Consider the following 25049-nt stretch of genomic DNA (forward strand, 5'->3'; position numbering starts at 1 on the left):
TTCGTTTATCTGATTAATAATAACGAAATTTTTTCTCAAAGTCATTATTCTAAGTATAAAAATATGGAATATATTAGTTTTCTTAGAGGAAAACTCGCCCAAACAAATATCAAATTGGTTAATTTTCCGGAATAGAGCTAAAGAAAATTATTTTTTGTGCTATTCGTTTCCTTTGCAATAATTTGAATCACCTAAATTATACTATGTATGTAAAAACAAATAATTTAATCATATTTCCACTTACTATTTTATTGATGAAATATTGAATTCGTAAACCATTCGAGTTAACTAGTAGAATAGCTTATAGAATTTATTTAATGTAAATATTCATTCTTTTAGTGTCTAAACAATTAATTACTGAAATTAAATTCATTCATCTTTTTTCCGAAGAAGAATCTTACTAGATATTTTTGCATTTATTATATTACTATTTTATTTTTCTTACAAGAATAATCCCCCATCTTCCATTTTGTAAATTATCCGAAATGGCGTCGTTGGAAGCTGTTGTTATTCTGTTTATCTAGTCTGTTTATTCTTATATCTATGTTTTATTAATTTCTAGTCTTTCTATATACTTATAAACTGTTTTGTATCTGAAGAAACATTAAATTTATTTCTAAAAGAATACTTTCATTAAAGATACATATATTGATCTTAGTAGTTATTCGATGAAATTAAAATGATAGATTATATAATTTTTGTATCTACATGTATGTTATTTTACTAAGTAATCTATTTATTACTAAAACTTACTGTTTGTCAAATAAATGATTATAAGTAACTCCACTTAAACAAATACCTCACTTTCCTAATAAGCTTCTAATTCTCCAGTTAAGTATAAATATTTTTATGTTCAATTATCATTGCAACTGCATAAATAAATAGTTAAGTCTAATTATTAGCCTAAAGCAATAATGTTTTAGTAATTAATAAAATGAGTATCTCATTGTATTAATTGCTAAAACATTGAGAGTTTTACTTATTTTTATCATTGTTAATGATAAAATAATAATTGCAATAAATTTGCTTTAAAAGATGAATTTTGGTTTCGTTTATTATGAACATCTAACATATTAATTATGATTTTCAATGTTTTCTTAAAGACGCAAATGATTTAGTAAAGATTCTTTTTGAATTGTTAAAGTAAATTTTGATAAGAAAAAATTTTAGGAAATATAATTATGCAAGAACTTGAATAAAACATATTGCAATGTTGAATAAATATATTTTCTTAACATGTTAACTTTTTGTATGCTTATTTTGTAGTTAGTTTTATATCTAAATAACTGATTTATCAAATTATTAATTGAGTTAAGGAAAATATAATTATATTTTTCACGTTTTTCTAACGTTTAAATTAAAATGCAACGAAATTTTAATTTCGTTCAGTTAGTAAGTTACTTTACTAAAAATTATTAACTAGACTGTACTAAAAATAGAACTAAAATTTATAACTTAAAAGTAAAGCACAATTTCGTTATTTTCTAAACCCATATTTATATAAAATATTTTTCAGCTGAAAGTATTGCATTCGCATAGCTTAGATATTTTAATACGCCCGTATTTGTTGCCATAGTTTTTTAATAATACTACTCAAGAAAATCGTTTGAGTGTTGATTCACAATATCACTAATTTGCAAAACACACACTAATTGGGTTCCAATTTCAATAAGGTGTGAAATTGAATTACTGTTACCATATCGCTGTTAAATTGTAATTTCAAGGAATTAAGTTTAAAAAAGTACGATTCTATAGTTTAATTTAGCGTCATAATAACTTGAACCATAATAATTCTGAATAGTGTTATGTTTCAAGATGCTCAGAAGTTTTCAATATTGTGCATTAAATAATCTAAAAGGAATTAAGGGGACTGGACGCTCAAAATGAAACTAACTTCGAAAGGTGCTTGAATTATTTTTTCTTCTTCTTCATAAATTGCTGTGTTACAGAAGGGCGAGGAAGAATAAGAATGAAATAAAGTAAATTGATTATAAGAAAATCAAATGCATCTATAAAGAATGAAATTCAAAATTGTGATTAGACACCAATTTTCGTTTCAATAAAAAGTTATGATTCATAAAATGGCCAAAAGGCATAAGAATGAAGTTAAATAAATAGAATAAAAAGTGTATCAGTTACGAATAAAATTCATCATTATGATTATATCTTTTTTTGTATCGATTAGATACCATATGGTTAGACTACTTATTTATAGAATAATATGAAAACATGCGAATGACTTTTTGTAGATAAAATAAAAAGAATTATCTATAATAAAAATTCATTCTTATAATTTCATATCAGTTTGGGCATCAATAAGATACCATATGAATACTCTACAAGTCTTATAGAATGAGTCATGGTTTTTAGAATGAGTTATGGTTTACAGAATAGCGAGTAAACATGCGAATGAATGAATGAAGAAACGCAATTGTATCTATGAGGTAGTAAAAATATATCGTCTAAGTAAAAATATATCCACAGTGAAATTATATCCACAGTAAAAATATATCGACTAAGTATGAAATTCATTATTAGACATAAATATCAGTTTGCGCATTAATAAGATGTCATATGATTATTCGACTCTTGTATATCATGACTCAAAATGGCGGAAAGGCATGAAAGTGAAGTAGCTGTTTCTATCAACATTGATTTTAGTTCCAATGAGATACCATATAATTAGATACCATATGATTATTCTACAAGTCTCATAGAATAAATCATGGCTTTTAGAATGGTGAGAAAGCACGCGAATGAAGTGCATTATAAAGAATAAAAAAAAATTATTTATAAAGAAAAATTCATTATAATTACTAATCAGACTTTGCAGCAATAAGATATAATCTGGGTATTCGATCCATTTGTAGAATAGAATACATTAAACAGAATTAAAAAAATGAATCAACAAAGCATAAAATTCCTAATAAGTTTGTGCATCAGTAAGATACCATATGGTTATTCTATTTATGTAGAGATTGAGCCTGAATGGCAGAAAAGCATGAGAAAAAAGTAGCTGTTTCTATCAACATTTATTTGAGATGAAATATAATGAGATATCACATAGTTATTCTACGAGTCTCATAGAATGAGTCACGGTTAATAGAACGATGCGAAAACACGTGAATGAAGTATCTTATTTAAAATAAAGAACATGTATTTATGAAGAGTAAAATTCATTACAATTTTAAATCGAAATTTTGTATCAATATTATCGGGGTATTCTACTCATTTGCAGAATAGAATAATTAAATAGAATAAAATATACATGTAAAAGTATAAAAATTCATTATTAAGCTAAAATATCAATCTGAGTATAATTACGATAGCATATGGTTATTCTACTTATGTATAGAATGAGTCAGAAAGGCGGGAAAGCATGGGAAAGAAGTAGCTGTTTCTATCAACATTGCTTTGGAATACTTTAACGATTGATTCGCTTTGTTGGCAGTCGGCCAAGTGTTATCCTACTTAACATCCATTCATCATTTAGAATAGAATGGCCTCTCAAAACCGAAATGTATTCTTCTGGGTTCATATTCCTCTGGGCTACTTAAGAACCCTGCTGAAAATGAAAGCAATATTTTATGGCACCTATTTCGTGGATGAAGTTATTTCCCCAAGTAGATGAAATATCAAATTCTTTAAAAAAAATAATCGTGAGAAGATTTTTGGCGCTGATATTTAAGGAGTTTTATGTGAAAGTACAGTTAAAAAATTTTTAAATACGTTCTTGGAAGTTTCGTTGCGAAAAAAACTTAAAAGCTACAGTTTTGGAGCATTAAACTCGAAGTAGCGTTTTACAAAGCAATATTTACTATCTTGTTTAAAATAATTGTCTAAACTTTAAAACGGATCAATAGCTTACATTTTTACATACGTGCCATAATAAAACTAGAAAGTTCTGCCCTCTGCTTGCTATCGCTTGCTATTTCTCAGAATTGCTTATGCCGTTCCTTCCACCTGTCCGATCTGCTACGGCAGTGTTTCCCAAAGTGTGGTACGCGTACACCCAGTGGTACACGTTCTTATACGAAATATCTTGCAACAAACGAAAATTTCAAAATTTTTTATTTAAAAAGAAAGTTAGCCATGAAAGTTTACGATTACGTATTTTTCTATTGGCTATTTTTCGCAGAGTTAACAGTTAATAATTAGTGGTGTCAACAGCCATTTGTGATTTTTAACTTTTGTTCAATTTTTTTATACAAGTAGTATAAATTACATTAATTTTTAATAAGTGGTCAGCGTTACGAAAAATTTAGAAAGTGAACACAAAAGTCATAAGTTTGGGAAACACTGTGATACGTATTATCAATAAAACGCGGAAAAATTAAGATATTGGAGGGGATTTAGGTCCATGAAAAATAGTTTTAAATCTTATTTTTTCACAGAATGAAAAAAATCAAGTATCTTTAAAGTGAAGTAAAAGGCTACTTTCTGACTATTGCTGCTGTTTTAATTAGAGTGTAAATATTTCTTTATCGAACAAATTGTCCCTAGCGGATGTATTATTATCATTAGAAAATGTATTATTATTTTTACAAAATTTATTATTATTGGAAAACTTATTATTATAATTAAAAATTTATTATTATAATTAAAAATTTATTATTATTAAAAAATTTATTATTATTATTCGAAAATTTATTATAATTATTAGAAAATTTATTATTATTTTAAGAAAATTTATTATTATTTTTAGAACATGTATTATTATTATTAGAAAATTTATTATTATTATTAGAAAATTTATTATTATTATTAGAACATTTGTTATATTGCAAATTTATTGAATTATAGTTATTCAAACGAACAGATGGCGGTGCCCCTTAGTATATAAAAAAGGATCAAAATTTTGAAACTTAATAACTCCGAAACTATTTTAAAAGAAAATGATATACGACATATAAATCTTGTACATTGCTTTTGTATTCAATTCTGGGAAATTGATCTGAATATAACGCAATAATTTTCATTGTAGATAAAGATACTATCTTAATTTACAGTGGTTAGAAAACTACATTATTTTAGTTGTTCACTGCAACGAATTTGTTACTACTTGCACTTTTTTTAATGTAGTGACTACAAATTACTTTGGAATAGTAACTACTTCACTACTTTAAGAAAACAAACTTTGCTAGAGAACTTAATTTACACCTATATTTTAAAATAATTTGGAATAAGAAACTGACATACATCAAATATAAAGGAGTAATTAAGGATTATTTATTTATGTTTACATGGACCAGTTTGTTACTCTAAAAAATTTTTTTCTTCAAATTTACTCATTTAACCTTCAACTTGTTATGCCTTTTTTGACAGCTAATATTTAATTTAACAATTGCCAAATTATCAAATGCCTGTAATTTTTTAATTGTTAAATGCTTTTTTATTTCCTCTAAGAAAATAAGTACATCGAAAATACGTTTTCTTCTTTTTAAATTACACCAATGTTTCAAGAGCGTGAATTCATATGTGAAAATGTGACCAAAGTGGTTAATTATATATTTCAGTTATGGCTAGTTTAAATATTAGTTATACATGATTTTAAATGCGTAATTTCTGCCAACTCTCAGCTACAGCTACAGGGTCATTTTCATTGCATCCATTGTCGGAAGATTTATATCCATCAAATTCGAAAAATTAGTTGCATTAGAACAGTGTTTCTTTTCTAAACTAACATTAAAGTAAATATTGAAAGTAACGCCCAGAATCGCTACAAACTATTGTTTTTCTTCTTTCTTTTTCTTTTTTGTATCGCACTACTCACAAAAAGTAAACTCAAAACTCACTTTTTTTAAATAAAAAAAAAGTAGCACATTATACTATAAACTGCGAAAAAAAGTAATGACTACAGTAGTTTCACTACTTGTAGTGACCAATTTCTGACCACTATCTATTTACTTTGAACGATCATTAATATGGCTACGGTCACAAGTCAGAAAATATTGTATAAGTAGATCATTAGGCAATCTTTTTTAAAGATAAGAAGACAGTTTCAAGCATTTATTTTTAGAAATTTTGTACATTAGAACATTTTTAATTATCAAACTAAAGGGCCATAGAACATCCAAACCTCCCAGTCTATTTTCAAATTCCTGGGAATATGTGTAATTCCTAACCGACACATAGGAGTATTTATATTTATAATTGTCGTTGAACAGCAGACTCAATTTTGGGTTTACGATTACTAATGTTCAACTCCGTAGCCTTGTAATTTGGAACCCAGTTCAGAAGACAAGGAAACTCCTGGATCAAGTATTGGGATAAATTGTTTCCTTTTCGGAGGACTTTTCAATAGAACTAAGCCGCATTTACGTTACATGGAGATGAAAACCATGAGAACCTCCCGCGGTTAGCCTGACTGCAAGGGGACTCTAACCCATGATTCGTCTACCACTGAAGACATTTCACGTTAACACTGTGGTCGGTACGAGCTGGATGCGGAATTCGTATCCACCAGCCATCGCTGGGATTCAAACCCGGTTCACCTCATTGGAAGACGAACGCTCTGTCCCCTGAGCCATCGTGGTACGCATAGGAGTATGAAAAGAGATCCGATGTTGGCCAGTTATCGAGAAACAATATCACCAAAAATAATACGAATTTTTTTAAAATTAAATTTAAATAATCTGCCTTGCAAATTAATCACGAAAAAGACCATTAAAATGTAACATTACTCTGTAAGCGAAATATTTTTATGGTTAAAGAAAATAAAGCTGCTAAAAGAAAGTATGAGTAAAAATTAGATTTAGATACATGTTTTGTCGCGAAATGGAATAATAATGAGTTATACACTTGTCTCACATAAAAAAGTTAAAGTATCATTTATTGTAAAAAGAAAAGAACAAGAGTAAAAGAATAAAAGTTTTTCATGAAATTGGATAAAAATTAAAAGGTGATTTAATTTAATCAGAACGAGTTTAGGAATAATTAGAAAATAACTACAAATTTATGAAATAAAGGAAATTTAAAAGCTAAGAAATATCTCATGTCTAAAATGACATCACAATATACATTGCTTTTTTCATACTGTGGTATTATATTTGATAATATATATAACTGGTAGTCTTTAAATTTGAAACAACATTTATAAATTTTCCAAAAGATTTGAAATGAGACAATAGTTGAGAATTCAAATTTCTAATTATTTCTCTTTCTTTCTTTTCATTTTTTATAAGAAATGAACATTTCAAATTATCAGGCATTACAAGAATGTCAAAAACAATTTTACAAAAGAATAACTTAAAAATGAAAATACTTAGTGTTAAAAAATATTTAAATTTATATATTTACATTAGGACATAAATTCAATGAGTTAATGTTTATTAAATGCATAAAAACTATTTCAATTGATGAATTTTGCATCGAATTTCTTAATTTTCATTAAACGAACATGTTTCTTCACATAAAAATAATACAAGCAATTCATGGCAAATACAAAAAAAAAAAATTAAATCATAATTTTGTTATTTTTTGTCTAATTATAATAAGTTCCTAGCAAAGCAAACAAGTTAAACCAACAAACCCGAAGATCATTTTAGCAATAATAAGAAAATGTAAATAAAAAAGAATAGATAAATTATTCTAGCGTATTTGATCAAATGTCAACAATGGTAAAAACTTATATTATGTGTCTAAACAATCTGAATAAGATTAAACAGTTTTTGAAATAATAATTTAAATTGCAATTTAATATACACTTTTTGTTCTAGTTCAAATTGTCTATTATTATTTATTTAATCAGTAACATTTTTATTTCTTTCAACAACAAAGAATATTTACCCTTTTATAACTAGTTAAATTTAATTACGTAAATAAAAAATAAGAGGGAATTTTTTACGTAAGCTTCTTAGCTAAATTAAATATTCTCTCACTTATTATTAATAACTAAATTTACTTTCTCTAAGCAAATTCTTTCTCCTAGTATAGTTAAATGTTTGTTTTCTAATAATCCATTTAAAGTGTATTATTTTATCTTTTATATTTGTAAGCTATGTACATTTAATACAAAGTAAATATATTTATATGTTCAGTGAATATAATGTATAGAAGAGAATAATTGTTTTAAGTAAATAGCATTATACAAATTGTGTAAAAAACTGAAATATCATTAAAATTTTTCACTAAGAAAAAATATAGTCAAAATTACCAGAAAATAGTAAGCTTTAAAGTGTTTCTAGCTCTATGGAAGCACCAGAAAACTCGGTAATTTTTACTGAAGCGTTTCGTAAAGATTTTGATAAAATTAACAATAAAATATGGTTTTATAATGTATGATAAAATTTGGCAAATACGATAATGTTTGGTAATTATATCCTGATACCTTAGAACACGGTATTAGAATAATTTACTCGGTTAAATTTACTTTCCAGTTTTGTATTTTTTACACTGTAAAAAATATCCAGAAACATTTTTGAATTTATGAAACAGCTACGGTGCACGTAATTTTCAAAAACATTACTGAATGTTTGGTAAACCTCTGAAACTTAATCGGCGTCAATGCAATTCAGTTTCGTACTTTTGAATGCTCTCTATTGATTGGAAACATGCTGATAAATAAAGTTTTCCAACTTTCGGAAACAAAATTTCTTGTCGAATCAAAATGAGTTTCTGAAATTTTTTACTGTGTAGTAAATGTGTGGTAACAAGAGCTATACTACTGAAAACTTGAATTTCCTGTAAACTAACAATATGAACGGAAAAACTACAGAAAAAAGTTTAAATACAGTATATTTTGGATTTTATAACCAGAATTATTGTTTTATTTATCAGAAATATCATCATACAGTACTGTAATTCTACCAGAATTTTCTTCTCCATATAAAACTCTCGAAACGCTTTTATTTGAACTTGTGTCACAAAAGCTAATTTAAAATCATTACACATTGAATTGACTTAATGATCGGCTTTTCACGCAATAAAAATTAATCTTATAGTTTGAGGACCCTTAATGCATGATACGTTAATTAATTCAAATGATAACAGAAGTTATAAAAATGGCAATACTCATTTAATAAATTCATTCTTCAATCTTAAAAGTCCAATTCTCAATTGATTTTTATTAACTAAAATGTCCAAAGTCTTAATTTAATAGTTAAATTTCATAGTTTGAAGAACCTACGTTTATGACAAGCTGATTAATTAATACAGAAGATGATAAAAGTTACGAGATGAAGCAAGGAAGTAACATACTTTTTTTTCCCGAATGATTCCAGCAAAATATAAAACTCAATCTCAAAAATGTAGTCACAATAGTTTTCTATCAACTAAAATGCCATCTTCATAGATTTAGGAATCCGCATTTATGATATAATCAATATCAGAATAACAGATATTTCGGAAAGATTTCCATATCAGAATTTACGCTAAAATAATCACCACTGTCTTGACGACTTCCGGGTAGTGGCCCGCGAGATCATATCATATACTTTTATTGGCCAGCGAGAAAGCAAGAAACGTTAAGAAAATAATGATCTTTTTTACATAGAGATGTACATTTTTAAATAAACATTTTTTTCAAATTTTAAATGCTTATAAACTATAAGAAAACTTTTAAAATACTATTTTTGAGTTATAAATGAAAATTGATAAGGAAAATCGTATACATAAATCAAATCAAAACGTTGTAATCTATTTCTAAAAAACGATCTACAATTTTTGTTATCATTTTCAAAACTAAGCCGATTACCTTCTTAACATTTCAACTCAAACGAACTTCCATTCAGCAATACAATCACAATAGGAATCTTTTAATCCTATCTCTTTAAATAAGAATCACTGATTAAATCAGTTTCGATTGAATTGGAAAACTTCCTTAGTCTTTATTCAAATCAAGAAATACTCTCCTTTAAAATGTAGAAGAAAACTTCCGATGCATATAGTCATTGTCTAGTCAAAGAAAACTTTAAAGGACAGCACTTTAGTCTCTAATTGACATGTGACACTGGAAGAGCATGACATAGTGACACGCGCTATTGAAGCACTCTTTTCTTTCTCTTCTCTAAGATATTGATCTTCCTGAGATGGATTTAAGAAGAATGATTAAGCTTTCTTCATTCCTTAATTGTTAGAACTTATTTTAAAAAGGGCTTAGAATGAATAATTTTAAATTGCGCTGTTAAAAGAGGATCACATGCTATTTTTTTATCATAAGCCCGAAGATCCATTCTATTATTCAGTTAAGAGTTCATTAAAAATGGATTTGAGAAGAGTTTTGAGTACTTCTTTAATTATGATAAATTATTTGAAGGTTGAAAGTTTGGATTCTTTTAGAACCGATATGTCATTAACGATGCTACCCTTTTAATATTGAGAAGGTCTACACATAAAAAATACACGATTCAAAAAACATCTGGCAGTGAAAGTAACCGATATATAACTTGTCAGACTACAACTTTTCACAGATATTTTTTTAGAGTAGAAAAATCTTTTTTGAAATAAATTTTGTATGCTTCGAAATAATATTTAAAATACTGATTATCAAATACTGAAATATTTATTTTGAACAAGTCGACAAGTTCAATTCATTCCAAAGACGAAGACTATTGTTGGCTATTATCCCCTGATCGCTGCCTCTCACCAAACCCAATGATTGTTTCGCAGAATTGTTGATATAAAACTATTTTTTCTACAAGATTAAAAACTGCTTACTTAAAATATATGTACTGAAAAGAATTGTTTGCTTACGCTTGTGCCCCCCTCTCACGCCCAAATAGTTATTCTTATGATTCTACTAAGATCTATTAGTGGGCATAAATAAATTTCTTAAGACATATTTTTTAAAATAACATTAAAAATTAAAAATATAAAGTTATAACAAATTTGGTGAGTTCTCAACCGTAATTTAATATTTTCACATACCAGACGGACAAATATATTAAATGTAATTTTTGCATGTATCCCATTGTGCATGAAGTTGAACGCTAAATTCTAAATCATTTAGCAAATCTTTTAACTGTATACTATAATAGCAATTAATAATAGCTATGCAATTTTACAATAACAATGGAAATTTTATAATGATTAATGTAATGTGCATAAAAAGTAATAATTGTAAATTGGTTAATATAATCAGACATCGATTTAAATAACTTTACTTAAAATGTTGAGTAGAATTAAACTAAATTCAGTGGCACGACAGCCCGTAGAGGGCCAATGCCTACTGTGCTCATCTCAGTTTTCTTGACCTTGGGCTCTGGCGTGCAGGGGCAAATATTCCGGACAGGTGGTCAGCCAAACGCGGAACCTCAAGTGTTTAGCTCCCAAGTATGCTTGGTACTCATTTATCGACCCACTGAAGGGATGAAAGGCTGAGTCAACCTTGCCCGGCCCGAGGACCGAAACAATAAAAAAGAAACAATGCCCTTAATTCAGAAAACAATCGAAATCAAAAACGTAATAACAACACCACGGATAAATATCTTGAAATTAGGGATACAAAAATAGTTATAATAAAACATTTATAATTTTTATTACTTTTATGCAAGTGACAACCTAAACAATATGGAAATCGATGTGGGAAAACTGGATCCTACCATGTGATTTTCAGTCTAGTAAAAATGCATCGACCATAATATAATGCTAGACAATTATACTTCTCTTTCATATAAAGATACAACTCCCTTAAAAAATTAAATTTTTACACAAAAAGTACAGAATCTATTGTAAATCATTTGAAAAAAAATCATAAAAAGAAGAATCTATACCATACGCGCATTCTTCGAAACGATCTTTCACAATTCAATGCGCATATTTTCTTTAAAAAAATCATATTTTACGCAAAGAATAAATAATCGATATCAAAGCATTTAAAAAAAGAAGAAAAAGAGGAATCAATAGCATATGCGAACTCTTCGAAATGATCTTTCGCAATTCGCCCAGATCTTTGAAAATAAAAAGAACCAAAAATTTCTCAACGTTTTCGATTTTCCGAATCGAAAAAGTAAAAATTTCAGATATTTCAAATAACTGCTGTCTTCCTGTTATATATCTGATATCTAATGCTGTGGTATATAATATTCTTAACGTCAAATTGATCTTTCTGCATCAGAACATAGGATCTACAACTCAAGGCTAACAAAAATACAAGCAAAATTTTTACGACAGATATTGGTATAATATAGAGATTTTTAGAAATATCGTTTTTAGAAATATCGTTGACGTATAAGTAGATTAAAAGACTTCATTTTGAGCCAAGTTTTATGTTGCTATACAATGAAAATTGAAGAAAGAAAATTAAAGCAGAGGCATTAAAATTACTAGAAATTACATCACAGTAGATTTGGTTTTCGCAATTACAGAACATAGAAACAAGAAGAAAAAACATTTTTTTAAAGTGTTTTTTTAAAAAAATGTTTGTATATGTTTTCTTACACTTTTACACCTATATAAAGTATAAAATCAATAATTACCTCACGAATGCTTAGTTTAATGCAATATCGGAAAATATATCAATAATAATAATAGAAAATAAACGGAAAAAAAATCTGGATCAAATTGCGTTAAAAAATACTGACACACATTTTAATAAATGGTAACTCAGATTTTGGCATCGGATCTGTTAATTTCTTTTTTATAGTACGTTGCCATAAAAGTTTTTAATGAAAATAAGTTTGCTAAAACTAAGAAATAGGAAAGAACCATAAAAATCATTAAAATATTACAGAAAAATTAAAAATATTTAATATTTTTAATAAAAGAACCATATAAACTTTCATCTTCCCTTTTAAATTTCCAAATGACATCGAATTATTATTATCATTACTTAATTATTGAATTAAGTTTGAAAATTAATTTCCTTATAATGTGACGGGATTTTATAATGTGATACTATTGCTATCATTCTTTTATCCATTCTGAACGTACTGCAATTACTAACAGCCTACTGATGGAGGGATTTTATGAAATTATACTTTTGTTATCATTCTAATATCCATTATGAACGTACTGTAATTACGAACGGCTTGCTCTTAGAGGGATTTTATGAGGTGGTACTCTTGTTATCATTCTAATATCCATTATGAACGTACTGTAATTACGAACGGCTTGCTGTTAGAGGGATTTTATGAGGTGATACTTTTGTTACCATTCTAATATCGATTATATCAGAATTTTCGGTAAACCGTTACCATATGAACGGAAAAATTATCAAAATTAGCAAATAACTGTTTCAAATACCCTAAATTTTATTTTTATTAACAGAATTATGAATTTTTTTTACCAGAAATGTCATTCCGTACATTTCTGGTACAGTGTGGTAATTTTATCAGAATTTCTTTATCCGTGTTATAAAGAATAAAATCCTTGCGATATCTGGGAATAACTGAACGAATTATATTCGATAATTCTGATTGAATTCATGTGATTTACTCTGCAATATCGGAATAATAACATCATGCTATATCGCCTAAAGATATCTAAATATATATTTTTTTTTACAGCATGGTATGTTCTTATAATCCTACTGAAGAGAAACCTAAAAAAAATATTATAATAAATACCAGTAGCAATTAAAATACTTCTTAAATTGTTATTTTTTTATGAAAAAGAACAATCTATGACAGTTTTCATACTTTGTGTTTATAAATCAAAATTTGTGTGAGTGCAAAAAGATTTTAACACAAAATATTTTACTACTTTTTTTATCGAGCAAGACTAACAATTTTGAGTATTAAACTTAGCAAATTCTTAGTTGAGATGTCACGAGATTTAAAGAAATTTTTTCTTTAAATTCTTATCAATTTAAAAGTTGGTAAATATATACCAACATTGATCTCAATTCAAAATTGAGACATCAAAAAGCAATATAAATGGAAAGCAAATATTTCCAACTATTTATCAACAAACATCCAGCTTATTCCGTTTTTACATGAACGATATTCTTAAATCCCTTAATTCTGGAAAAGATGAAAAATTTTCATTTTCTCATCTTTTATGAGAAAAAAACTTCTCTTGGGAAAAAGAGAGAAAAAAACTTAATATGTTACGAGATTTTTTTTTTCCTAGAAATCTTTTTATGTCAGAATTTCAACTGTCCGTTTGGCAACAAGGAAAAATTATTTCTAACTGAAAGAAGACATAAAATCGTCTGCTAGCAAGTATTAATACCTTTTTGAAGTTTTGTCTTTTACATCTTATTTTTGATTTTTATCTCTGATTTTTTTCTTTTTTTAATTTACCATTTATTTCCTTCTGCATGACAAATTGCGCTTTTAACGATCTAAGTTGGATGTTTCATTTTATGGAAATATCCTTAAACTTTTTCGTTTCGACTTTGGAATGAATAATGAACAGCTATAACTTTTCGGAAAATAATTTTTAAAATTGTTTTTGAGCAACTTTCAACAAAAATATTTTCAAAAAATAAAATATTCATAAATTTATTATCATTTCTGAAGCAATTATTTTTGGAATCCAATAAATATAATTATTAATTAATACTGATATGATTTAAAATTTAGTTTTTTGTACTGTTTCTTTAAGATAATAGTTTACTTTTAAATCATATTTCCAAGTGTTACATAAAAGAAACAAATATTTAAAAAGTACTGGAAATTTTTCCAAGATGTATTCTTCTTTGTTATAATTAATCAAAAATCTTTGATAATCCGAGATGATCCGAGGTTACCAGCCATTTGCCTTTTGCGAATTAAGTCAGAAAGGTGCGTCTTTCGTTTGACAAGAGAGCACCGCAAGGGTAAATGTTCATTTCGTCTCAGACCCCCACGGATAGGTGGCAGCACCACTTCCTTCACTTAGAGGCCATTTCCTCCATTTAGATACATCTGAAGGGGGGTTAACTTTCTACTGATACCTGCACCCATGATGCTGATCAGCATACGGCACGTGTATCGCATGTACTTGGTGGGTCTTCGCAGAGTCCGGCCTTTCCTGACCGAGTTCAATTTTTTAACCAATGGACTGCGATGACCTGTCCTATCTCTTAACAACCACAGCAGGAATGATATTTAATTTTGCCCGGGATCAAACGAAATGGGCAGTGAGTGAGCTAGAGCCTTTCTCTCCAAACTTTCACACCACAACCAACGAAGGACTTTAAACCACGACAGATTTAATAAGCACATTGCTACGCATTCAGTTCAATTTTTTTACCGACAGCCAGGATCGAACTCACAACCTCTGGTTTACCACTAATAGTAATACCAGAGCTCTGCAAATTTATTATATCTTAAGTATGGTGCTAAGTCGAAACACATTACTGTTCTTCTCAATTTCAAGTGCACGATACTATGGTTCAACTTGAAAGAAAACAATGTTAAATTTAACACCAAATTAAGGTTTGGTAAATTTTAGGGTGTTATCGTTCAATGTTGAAAAAAATTGTAATATTTTATAAAATTTTAGCGTCCCCTACATCAATCATCTCCAACGTAACAAATCATTCCCTACATAACAAATATAATTAGATATTAACTAATGAAATAAAATTTTATCCGTCGTTTTAAATTCAAATCAAATAATTATTTTTTCCTACACTAACTGTCTGATATTCTCAATTAGGTGCATACGTGAATTCCATCAAATTGGATTATTTATTTTCCAACTCATCTAACTAAATCTTTAACTAACAAAACCCTACAACACTCTTGTCCGCTTAACTAATTTTCAAAATATAGTTCTCATTCTCCTAAATCTGCCTTAATATGGGGACGAGCAAGCAATTTGCAACTGAATTTGCAACTGAAACAGCCGTTATTCAGAGAGAGTTAATGATAGAGTTGTACGGTAATTGAGTTATGTAAATGCTTCATGTGAGTTAAGTTCTCTTTTCTGTTTTCAATGCTTCAAATCCTCAATTAGATTTCTTGGTGTGATTAAATCTGCTTTCAGACGTTTTGTTGATTGGATGTTGTTCTCTAGGAAAAGACATAATTGCTTTGTAGGGATGCAAAATGTGCGCAGAATATTTATTTGTTTGTTAAGAAATAACTGAGTGGTTTGAGTAATGTTGCTTGAAAAGAGCTATTCTTAATTTTTTTTTCTTTTTATTTTTTAAGAATTTCGCTTATGATGTTTGTTAAACGCTTAATGTTCCAAAAATTAGTCTTGCTTCGCTTATGATTGTGATAAAATGCTCCAAGAACAAATTAAATGTAAATTTAAAACATGAATAAACATGTAGATATAAAACAGTTTATTTATACGAATGCGGTTCAAAGCTTCTTTATTGCTAAAAAAAAACATAATTTTTCAATTTTTTTAACCAGAAAATGGATAATAAAGAATAATACATAATTACAGAAAATTTTAGGTCATAATCATTATATTATTTTCAAATCGTTATAGCAATTTATTTTTTTGTTAAGTTTTCGCTTTAATTTTTTTTCGTTTTATTTAAAATTAAAATACTAAAACGTAAAAAAAAAAGAATCAATTTCATGATTAAACCTATCAGTAAAGTAAGTAAAGGTTAATTGTTGTTTATTATTTTGGTAAATAAAAATTTATGATAAATCATAACGAATTTTACACAAAAATATGTAATGTGATATATAAAAGATAACATAAAATTGTTTTCCAATTTCGATAAAACTCAAAGCTGAAATTGCATTGTTCATTTTTTAGGAAGAAAATTGCTTGATTGAGGTAAATCTTTAGCTAACATGAGTAAGCCTCTGGCAAAAACATCGTTCTTATTCAGTACAATTAATTTTTATATTGACAAAATTAACTACTAAAATCGTGTTTTGCTAAATCTATCACCGTGAAAGCAATAAAAAAATTGGAATTGTTTTAGCTTTACTTGTGCTTTTTAATATCTTTTGTTTCGAGTATGATTCTGCCTTGTTGTTAAGTACCGATTTATTGATTATTTACTTTTATTTCATCTCGTAGAAAAATGAATTTTCAGCTACTTTTATAATCAAAACTTGAAATTTTAAAATGATTCTACAAATGAATCAGTATCGTTTGCTCAAAACCATTTTTTAGTGTATAATCTCAGGAAGTGTTTAAAGAGGTTCCATTCTAGTGGTAGAGTCTGTAAAAGAACAACGCACTTCTTTCCAAATAAATGTAAAATGGCAGCACTGTTGGCCTAATGTATAATATGCCTCGATGGGGCAATTAAAGTAACTAAGTAAGTGATGAATTTGCTATTTTTTTAAACATATTTTTAACTGAATTCGTGACATTTTCTTTAATCTTTTGGTTATTTGTTTTATTTTAACTCCAAAAAAAAATGCTACGGTAGTTTTTTTAAATATAGAAAATGCGTATCCAGTGTTAATTAATACAAAGTATGTACATTTTTTTTAAGCATCTAAAGTAAATTATGATTTAATTTAAAAATTTAAATTTTCTTTCAATGTTCATTGCTCTCAAATTTATTTCCATGTTGAATGGAGTGCCTAATTGTATGTTTGACAATCCGTTATTAATCCATTTTATCTAATAGAAAACAAATATGGATAAATATTATTTCTAATTCTTTTTACATATTTTTTTTTCAATAAACTATCAATATAGATTTTTTTTAATTCTTAAAATAGAATGTAACACTGAAGCAAAGGAAAATATAAGTAACACACGCAGTTTTAAGCAAAAACACGACACATACTGGATTGAAGATAGCTTAATCTTTAAATCTAATCTCAGCCAGTATCAATTTTTGCTTATCAAATTATTTTGTTTTAAATAGAGACTATGGTGAAAAAGATTTTCTAAATTATTGTCTGTGAAGTCTTAGTGAAATGTTCTTGAATATTTATTCACTTTTATCACAAACATTTAAAGTAAAATTAGAAAAAATTCGTAAATATTACAATTATAAATCTTTTTTCTCATGTTTATGTGCTCAATTTCACATTTTTACCAATTTCTTCGAGAAATTTCAGTAGTTTTTTATCAAGTCTGCAACTAAATGTTATTAACTAATTATATTTAATTCATTATATTTAACTAAGTATAGCTAAATGATTGCAACTTTCTTATTTTTAACTAATTGTTTAATTTTATAAAATTATCTTTGAACGAGTCTTTGATACTTAATATCTAAAATGCACGTTCTTTTAAATTATTTTAAGACTAAAAAGATTAATATATGCATGAATTTAAAACTTTATTTAATATTGACTATATTGAAAACAAAGATATTAATGAAATTTGCTTAAATCAATTTTAAAAGGGGAATTATTTTCACCTTTTCAAAAACTTGAAATTATGTTTCAAACATACATGTCTTAATAACACACATATTACATGCTCATAAGTCATATTTTTTGAAAAGAAAGTAATAGGAATTCCTTATAAAAGTTTAAAACTTTATATTTTTAATTACGTTTGAATATACATCTAAATATTACACATAATGTTTTTTTTTAAATTAAATACTTACTCTAAAATCCTTATTAAAATACTTTTTTTTGAGTCTAAAGCAAAGTGATTTCTTGGGTAAACAATTTTCAGCTATGTGTTGATCCTCTCGACTTTGGAGTACTAAGAATTGATTAGTATACAATTCTTCACGTCTTCGACTTTCTGATAGCTCTTAATGTTCCTAGAAATTCCATAAGGGAGTTTGACAGGAATTCTAAGTTCCTTACGTGACGTCTTAGACTAGATATACTTTCCTCTTCAATGCATTTTACCCTATTTATTATTAGAAAGCTACTTTGGTATGCTGTATTAAATGTTAGAAGCTTTTAGAAATATGTTTTATGATTTCAACTAAACATTTTTCCTTTAGGAATAATATTTATTTCGGATTGATCATATTACAGATTGAAAAAGAAAAATTTCTTCAAAAAATGATTTTTTCCTTTAATATTTGTAATATTTAGTTTAACGTCTTTAAGTATTGTTTTTGAAAACACCATGTACTAAAAGGAATTTGTAATGTAATAAATGTCTACGTTGATATGCAGCTTATAATGATAAAACATCTATGAGAAATTATACACCATCATAAATATATTGATATGTGTTAAAAGTCCATGTTTCGATACAGCAAACAATTATGGTTGTAATAAAGCACGTATAACATATAATAAAACATATAATAAAACAAAAAGACTGACATGACGTTATCATAATGATTTAAAATATGATACATTTTTATGAGGCTTTACAAACAATCTATAGTATGGGTACCACTCATACACTGTTAGAATTTTCATTTTGAAACTATGATGAAATAACCGGAAGAATTCAGTACATTGAATTAACCGTAAAGTTTACGACAAATAACCTTTTTTATCTTCATGGTTTTGAAACCATTTACAACTATTATGGTTTCAAAACCATAAAGAAAGGATATTTAACTGGATATTGGATATAGTTCGGCAGCTTTATGCTGCCAGCATCTATGCGTAAATGAGAGTATCTTATTCTATGACAAGGGTCACAGATCCACTGAATCTCCTCATGTGTTGAAGAAAATGGAGGAAATATTGTTGTATAAACAATGGGAATCGAACCCCCGTTCTGTCTTACATGAGATTGGCGGATTAGCCCTCTCGGTTATAACACGTACGCAGTTGCAAGGAACAAAGTAGCTTCATTACATGGGCCTAATTGCTGGGATAAAATTCTGGTTGTAGTTAATAAACGGTTTTTCTCACAGTTAACAGTTCAAACGCCATCTTACTTACGGTTATTTGACTGTTCTGTTTGAATATTTTACTATTTACCCAAATATTATTTTGCCATTTTTGTCGAAAATTTTCGAATAGTGTACATGGGTATGCATGCGATCGCAAAACTAAAAAATTGCCTTTATCTTGTTGACAATAAAGATTTGCAACAAACTAAGCTTTTAAGTTAGATAGAAATGAAAACGAAAGGTTCATAGAAATACACTGTGTTACGTTTTTGTCTTAATTATACTAGTGTATTTACCTAAGTTGCATGAAAAGTTTGAGTTTAGTTTAATGATGGTAATACAAGATTTAGAAAATAGGTGTTTTAATGAAACTGCGAAGAAATATATTAAAAAATCAACCATGATAAGCGATAAATATTACCGACGAAAAAGTCAGCTATAAGATGAGATACTTTTAGTTCTGTTATTTTTGTAGCTTCAAAATCATAAACTGTGGTCCCAAAACAGAAGAGATTTTTTTCCTGTTGTCAACGGAAAACAGAAACAAACTGAGCTATAAATCAGTCAGAAATGAGAAGTTAAAACCCAACTGATTAACAGGCAAACAAATTGTGTTATTATATTTTTAAATATGCTTACTAAATTACGTATCATGATAAATGAAAGCTGCATTTCAGCTTTGTGGTGCATATTGCTGAAGAATTGCGCGAGAGACTGATGTTTTTAATGAAACTTCAAAAAAGAATTAATGAAACTTGGTTAAAAATGCTCTGGAAAAAGAGTTTGTCATATTCCCGTATTTATCAGGTAAAATCTTTGCATTTAAATAATGTTATGCCACCAATCTCCCATATATATATACAACTATTTGTAGAAAGAAATTTTATAAATATTTAAAATTATGTACTTTTAAGCTATTTATGATGAATAAAACTACTCATTGATTTAATATAATTTTTTTAACTCTGTAAATATTTATTTTTACTAATCTTTATAATTATTCTATATCTTTTGACTTGGTTCTTAGGATTTTTACAAAATTATGAAGGAATAAAGGACTTGAAATTGCTGTATTTCAAGAACTTCAATTTCGTACTTTGAATCAGATATAACTTATTTTTACAATTATATTTCAATTGTAGTAACAGATTTCATACGTAAGTACACTGTAAATAAATTCCAGATCACATTACAGTGAAAAGTATCTGTTACTTGAGAACCGGTACTTCGCAGAACAAAAAATCTGATATAGTGTTATTTTCACAGAAGTATTTACGATAAAATCATTGAATTACTGTAATGAAATAAATATTGCTGTAAAAATTACAGTAAATAACTTTACTGTAAAAATAGATTTTGCCGATCATGCACTCAGGGGGCTAGTCCTTTTTCCCGTAAGTTGATCCGGAATATTTTACTGTGCACAATGTTGTCAACATGACAATAAAAAATAAGTTCAGAAAAAATATTTTTATATTTTTTCCAATTTTCATTATTTATATTTTATATCAAAATTATCTTGTTCAAGTTTTAAATACAGTAGCAAGAAATGTATTTTATAAATATTCGTTTTTGCACAAAACACAAATTTTTTTTAAACAGCTTAAGACGTCGCCGAACTATTGTCTTCCTTAAAAGCCCTTAAGAAAAACAAAAAGGTCTATTGCTTGTTAGAACAGTTTTTTTCCATCTTAACGACAGCAATTTAAGTCTTCTTTCTTTTTCCAGAGGTCCCGTATTCTCTGGTAAAACTTAGTGAAAAAAAGACAACCCCTTTAATTTGCTCCAGGCTAAAAGATAATAAGAAAGATCTATTCAGCCAAGATCAAAGTAAAACAAACTAAAAATGAAGAAATTAAGAACTCTAAAGAGTGATGTCTAGATTTTTTTCTTTCTTTATAGATTAATTATTTTCTTTTATGCCTCATAATTTTAACTAGTTTTAACTTGTTTTACTAGCTTAAATTAATAGTAGTTAATTTTTTTCAATATTTAAACAATGTAGGCCTTAACTATTTAAATTTTGTAAAATCCAATTAAAAAAATTCAAACCCGGAGAAAAAATGTTTTTTTTTTTAAATTAAAGTACTTGTATAACCATTTTTATTTTAAGAAACATATCTCTGATAATAAAACTATTGTATATACAGTATTTAAACCATTCATCTGGTAATTTTTCAGTTACGGTATACCTGAAGTTCTGGTTTTCAAAATTACAGTTCTTATTACCATAAGTATAAAACTTAAACGTAAGTGTAACCAAATAAATTATTATTATGCCATACTACAATGTATCATGATATAATTACCGAATTTTACTACATTTACTACTAAAAGCATTTTGACTTATGCTTTAATTTTTTTACAAGTGCGTTGTTATATTGGCTGTATTTCATTCAAAAAGTAATAGTTTATTTATCTTATAAGTACAAAATTTTCAAGCACTGCTGAGAAAACGAAATGAAAAAAATGATAATACCTAGCGAATTTTAGTACTTTTGGATAAAAGTCCTTTTTAACAAGTTATTAATATTTCCATTGCATTTTGTTTTGAAATTCGTAAAATGAAAAGTTTATTTTAAGTATTAACATATTTCAGTGCGTAATACAAAAATAAATGAGAAAAATAAAAAATACTAAACTGTTAAAAGCTAAATATCTGAAGGTATTCAGGTATCTTAAAAGAAAAAAAATTAAAATTTTCATTAAATATACATTGTAAAAAGTTTTGATGCATGGTTGCCTTCATTTATAGCGTTGAGATAAACTAATTTTTTCATAGTGCATATAATCACATTTTTTATTTAAACGAAACCAAATTAGAAATGTCATATACATTTTTCAGACTCATATTGGACAGATTTAAGCAAAAAGGCTGGAAGCATTTACAAAATATAAGAAAGAAATAATGTGTTTGGTGTGGGTTTTTTTCCGTGCCAGCAACATAATCCTCTTCACGCGTGTCCGAGGGTGTGCCATACTTGTACGTATTATTTTATACGACTTAATCCGATTTACGGCATACTTGATTAAGTATTACAGAACACTTAATTCATTTTGATGTAAAGAATAGAACTCCTAAAAGACGTGCGTCAAATAGGCGTTGTTATTGAAGATGTGTTACTAGGAAACGCGAAAAATAAAATTTCGTGACAGGTTTTACTGATTCATTAAAAAATTTCAATGTTGAAAATGTACAATTATTTTTTCACTTATTTATATTCAATTTTTTTTTCTCATTTTGTGATTCTTCCCTTCAGTGTTAGACAAATTTCAAGAAAGAAAATCTCCCCTTCTAAAATTATTTAAGGTTAGAGACTATTCATCTTGTGAAAATTAAAAGAATTTCAGTGTTAAAAATGTGCAATTATTTTTCGATTTAATTATTTTTTCCCTTATTTATATTCAATTATTTTTTTCTCGTTTTGTGATTCTTCCCTTCAGTATTAGACAAAGAAAGAAAATGTCTCCCTTCTAACATTATTTAGGGTTAGAGACTATTCATATTATGAAAGCTTCGATTTGAATTATTAATTTTAAAAAATATCATCTTTTTTTGAAAATTAAGAAACTTATTTAATTCTTAATACTAAATGCTTTCGAACTTATAAATACTTCTTTAAATACTCTCTTTAAATACTCTTTAAATATATTCTTTAAATACATTCGAACTTTTCATATTAAAATTAATTAAAATTTAAAAACTTTACTCAGTTTTTAACAATCATCTATGCTCATGAAAAGGTATTCCTTTTGTGCAATTCAGATTCTTATAAGTGCATGATCAAAGAATTTGTAATGTAATTGCTTTAAAAATTATCGTCTCTGTTTTGAAAATTCTCTAGTAATTTCAGACAATTCTAGTTTAGTTATTTTTCAATTTCGACTACATAAAAGTAAATTTAAAGATAAAAATTTTATTTTCCTTCCAAGTATCGTTCATGATCATATTGCAACAGATGCAAAATAGTTGAGTTAATAATTAGATTATTTTAACTTCAAATAAAGAATTAAAAAACAAAGCTGGAAATGTTGAATATAGTTTTGTACAAAGCGAGGAAAAGACCTGCTAGAGGAAATAGATTTACACATACAGAAGCATGTTATGACACGCAAAAGCACTGTTACGTCCTCACGATTGCGAAAACGTAATTTGATTTGTATAATTAGTCAGGAAAAATCCTCAACACGTTTCTTTTAATTTCATTTGTCGTAAGCCATTATCGTTAACTAATGGAACGATCTTGACGTGAGGAAAAAGAATTTTCATTCACTGATGAAAAAAAGGGCGGAGTAAGCAAACAAGAATTGAAATCATACAAAAAAAGTTTTTATTTTTATTCAATAAGATATTTGCAATTTTAAATATTCTTTCTCTTTCTATGTACAGAATTATTCTATTTATTTATCTCAGAATTTATTTCTATTTTTGAATTCTTTTCATTTGTCTTAGATAGAAAATTTAGAAAAGAGTAGCACTGATTACACTTTACCCTTTCTTACTGGATTATTTATTAAATTGAGAATTTTTTGACTCTATTTTTTTTTATTCTTTTAAATTTTTTATGTTTCTCTCCTTTGTTTCCCCAGTATTTTTCAAATTTTAATAACAAAATATTTCTACTTTGCATGGAGGCATTTAAATTTTTTATTCCCTTGATTAATTGGTAGACGATAATTTTAAAACCAAAGACAAAGTTTTGTTTACATCTACAATGTTACTTCTCAAAGGTATTAGTTTTCTAAACTAAATTAAAATTTTGAAATAATTGGACGATCGTGAAAAGACGAAAAAGAACTTTCATTAACTGATGAAAAAGAAAGTTTTTATTTTTATTTAATAAGATATTTGTAATTGTAAATATTCTTTCTCTTTCTATGCACAGAATTATTCTATTTATTTATCTCAGAATTTATTTCTATTTTTGAATTCCTTTCATTTGTCTTACATAGAAAATTTAGAAAAGAGTAGCATTGATTACACTTAACCCTTTCTTACTGGATTATTCATTAAAATGAGAATTTCCATTTTTGATTCTTTTGAAATTTTTTTTATTTTTCTTTCCTTTGTTTCTCCAGTTTTTTTCAAATTTTAATAACGAAATATTTCTACTTTACATGGAAGCATTTTAATTTTTTATGTATTTGATTAATTAGTCGATGATAATTTTAAAACCAAAGACAAAGTTTTGTTTAAATCAACAATGTTACTTCTCAAAGGTATTAGTTTTCTAAACTAAATTAAAATTTTGAAGTAATTGAACGATATTTAACTGATAAAAAAGGGAAGTAAAAGAACAATAATTGAAATCACAAAAAAAAGCTTTTATTTTTATTTAAAAAGATATTTTTATTTGGAAATACTCTTTCTCTTTCTACTTGCCGAATTGTTTTATTTACCTAACTGAGATATTATTTCTGTTTTTGACTTCCTTTCGTATGTCTTAGATAGAAAATTTACGAAAGAGAAGCACTAACGACA

At 27.0% G+C, this 25049-nt stretch overlaps 1 protein-coding gene across 4 annotated transcripts in view; it reads left to right on the top strand.

Annotated features, from left to right (window-relative positions):
- Positions 1-25049, top strand: part of LOC107447376 (coiled-coil domain-containing protein AGAP005037) — a 679334-nt gene that overhangs the window by 70589 nt on the left and 583696 nt on the right. The window lies entirely within an intron of this gene.

This window comes from Parasteatoda tepidariorum, chromosome 8 (genome assembly GCF_043381705.1).
Source record: "Parasteatoda tepidariorum isolate YZ-2023 chromosome 8, CAS_Ptep_4.0, whole genome shotgun sequence".
NCBI lineage: Eukaryota > Metazoa > Arthropoda > Arachnida > Araneae > Theridiidae > Parasteatoda > Parasteatoda tepidariorum.